The sequence below is a fragment of the Salmo trutta genome, chromosome 8 (assembly GCF_901001165.1).
Source record: "Salmo trutta chromosome 8, fSalTru1.1, whole genome shotgun sequence".
Classification (NCBI taxonomy): Eukaryota; Metazoa; Chordata; class Actinopteri; order Salmoniformes; family Salmonidae; genus Salmo; species Salmo trutta.
Genome location: NC_042964.1, coordinates 24,280,717 through 24,284,720, shown reverse-complemented (window position 1 = coordinate 24,284,720; position 4,004 = coordinate 24,280,717).

Genomic DNA, 4,004 nt, shown 5'->3' with positions numbered 1-4,004 from the left:
AAACTTTCAAAGTTCATGAAATGTTCATGATTGAATGACCTTCATGTCTTAAAATAATGATGTACTGTCATTTCTATTTACTTATTTGAGCTGTTCTTGCCATAATTTGGACTTGGTCTTTTACCAAGCAGGGCTATCTTCTGTATACCACCCCTACCTTGTCACAGCACAACTGATTGGCTTAAACGCATTAAGAAGGAAAGAAATTCCACAAATGAACGTTTAACAAGGCCCACCTGTTAATTGAAATGTTTTCCAGGTGATTACCTCGTAAAGCTGGTTGAGAGAATGCCAAGAGTGTGCAAAGCTGTCATCAAGGCAAAGGGTGGCTACCTTGATGAATATAAAATATAACATTTATTTTGATTTGTTTAACACATTTTTGGTTACTACATGATTCCATATGTGTTATTTGATATTTGTGATGTCTTCACTATTATTCTACAATGTAGAAAATAGTAAAAATAGAGAAAAACCTTGGAATGAGTCGGTATCCAAACTTTTGACTTGTACTGTATGTGATTGTACACAAATGTAAGCAAGGTTGGAAATGATTATGTTTTAGTCAAATATTATGTCTGTTTGGGCTCATTGCGGTCAATTTGCAGTTTATTTATTATTTGTAATAATGGTCCGGCACCCTGACCATCCGCTCAAGAAAAAAATCAGCCGGCGGCTGTATCTAGTTAACCTAACTCCTAACCTTAACATTAACCCTAACCTCAGCCCTAACCTTAACCTTAACCCCTAACCCTAACCTAACCCTAACTTCAAACCCTAACCCATAGCCCAGCTTACGTTAGTACTTAGCTAACGTTAGTGTTAGGCACCTAGCCACCTAGCTAACATTAGCAACAACAAATTGGAATTTGTAACATATCATATGTATGGCAAATTTGTAACGTATTGTACGAATTGCTATTCGTAACATATTATACGAATCATAATTCAGAACATATCATATGAATTGTAATTCGTAACATACAGTTGAAGTCTGAAGTTTACATACACTTAGGTTGGAGTCATTAAAACTCGTTTTTCAACCACCCCACAAATTTCTTGTTAACAAACTATAGTTTTGGAAAGTCGGTTAGGACATCTACTTTGTGCATGACACAAGTAATTTTTCCAACAATTGTTTACAGACAGATTATTTCATTAATAATTCACTGTATCTCAATTCCAGTGGGTCAGAAGTTTACATACACTAAGTTGACTGTGCCTTTAAACAGCTTGGAAAATTCCAGAAAATGATGTCATGGCTTTAGAAGCTTCTGATAGGCTAATTGACATAATTTGAGTCAATTGGAGGTGTACCTGTAGATGTATTTCAAGGCCTACCTTCAACCTCAGTGCCTCTTTTCTTGACATCATGGGAAAATCAAAAGAAATCAGCCAAGACCTCAGAAAAAAGTCTGGTTCATCCTTGGGAGCAATTTCCAAATGCCTGAAGGTACCACGTTCATCTGTACAAACAATAGTACGCAAGTATAAACACCATGGGACCACGCAGCCGCTCTGGAAGGATATGCGTTCTGTCTCCTAGGGAGTAACGTACTTTGGTGCGAAAAGAGCAAATCAATCCCAGAACAACAGCAAAGGACCTTGTGAAGATGCTGGAGGAAACAGGTACAAAAGTATCTTCATCCACAGTAAAACGAGTCCTATATCGACATAACCTGAAAGGCCGTTCAGCAAGGAAGAAGCCACTGCTCCAAAACCGCCATTAAAAAGCCAGACTACGGTTTGCAACTGCACATGGGGACAAATATCATATTTTTGGAGAAATGTCCTCTGGTCTGATAAAACAAAAATAGAACTGTTTGGCCATAATGACCATCGTTATGTTTGGAAGAAAAAGGGGGATGCTTGCAAGCTGAATAACACCATCCCAACCGTGAAGCACGGGGGTGTCAGCATCATGTTGTGGGGGTGCTTTGCTGCAGGAGGGACTGGTGCACTTCACAAAAGAGATGGCATCATGAGGGAGGAACATTATGTGGATATATTGAAGCAACATCTCAAGACATCAGTCAGGAAGTTAAAGCTTGGTTGCAAATGGGTCTTCCAAATGGACAATGACCCCAAGCATACGTCCAAAGTTGTTGCAAAATGGCTTAAGGACAACAAAGTCAAGGTATTGGAGTGGCCATCACAAAGCCTTGACCTCAATCCTATGGAAAATTTGTGGGCAGAACTGAAAAAGTGTGTGTGAGCAAGGAGGCCTACAAACCTGACTCAGTTACACCAGCTCTGTCAGGAGGAATGGGCCAAAATTCACCCAACTTATTGTGGGAAGCTTGTGGAAGGCTACCCAAAACGTTTGACCCAAGTTAAACAATTTAAAGGCAATGCTACCAAATACTAATTGAATGTATGTAAACTTCTGACCCACTGGGAATGTGATGAAGGAAATGAAAGCCAAAATAAATCATTCTCTCTACTATTATTTTGCCATTTCACATTCTTAAAATAAAGTTGTGATCCTAACTGACCAAAAACAGGGAATTTTTACTAGGATTAAATGTCAGGAATTGTGAAAAACTGAGTTTAAATGTATTTGGCTAAGGTCTATGTAAACTTTCGACTTCAACTGTATCACACAAAATGGATGATGGACTTCCACAAATTAAAACATACCATTACAAATGTAAAATACCATACTCATTGAGTTCGTATGATTGCTTATATTATGTTACATCTACCCCTGAGTCCAGGTTGCAGCAGGGGAAAGGGAAAGGCTTCAAACTCACAATTACTGTTCTCCTAGCAGCAGGACATTATGCTGGCAGCAGGGGAGTGCAGTTTAAAAAAAAAAAATAGTCCTCCTGCAAAGACGTGTTAAACTTTGGAGAAAAAAAATATATATATATATATATATATTTATCGGACTATGGTGCAGTACAACTGTTTTACAAAGCATACAAATTATTGTTACTTTATTAGAAGTCCTGTCTTATGGCCTCCTGAGTGACCCAGCGGTCTAAGGCACTACAGTCCTGGGTTCGATCCCAGGCTGTGTCACAGCCGGCCATGACCGGAAGACCCATGAGGCGGCGTACAATTGGCCCTGCCAGGATTTCCTTGTCCCATCCTGCTCTAGTGACTCATTGTGGCTGGCCGGGCGCCTGCAAGCTGACTTCGATCGCCAGTTGGACGGTGTTGCCTCTGACACATTGGTGCGGCTGGCTTCCAGGTTAAGCAAGTAGTGTGTCAAGAAGCAGTGCAGCTTGGCAGGGTCGTGTTTCGGAGGACGCATGGCTCTCGTCCTTCGCCTCCCCTGAGTCCGTAGGGGAGTTGCAGCGATGGGACAAGACTGTAACTATCAATTGGATATCGTGGGGTAAAAAGTACAAAACATGATACTGTGTCCTAATAGCCTGGTTAATATTCATTACATTTAACTTGTAAATAAATTTGATTTTCATTTTGATAAAAAAAAACATTTAGCTTTTGTGATTATTTTTGTTGTTGTTGAGTGGGTATTGATTTCAGGACCATGGATAGTACTAGGTCATTTAAAGCTGTGTTGCTGGATATGTACGACACGGTCCCCATCCAGAACTAACCATATCGGGTTAGTAGAGACCCTACTAAGTATTTTTCACCTCACTTTAGCTAAGACAGGTAGAAAAGTTCTCTCTTACAAGCCAATGTGTATCCCATGTACAGTCTATAACATTGTTTTGCATTGCAGGCTATAGAGGGGATAGAGTGAAAAGCCAGCAGCAGGCCGTGTGTGACATTATCCCCTTCAAAAACTAACCATATTTGGTTAGTAGAGACTCTACTGAATATTTTCCACCCCACATTAGCTGAGACATAAATTACGAATTGCCTTTTATTGTTGGGACAATAAAAGTGGCCATTGATGAAAATTAAACATCTTTTGAATGATTTAACGATATTGCAATGTTTTGAAATGCGGGCTTTTATTTTGAAGGTTTCTCATTACGATATAAATATGACGTTGTTTTTGGTGCTGCTAGCAGAATACTTGTAAA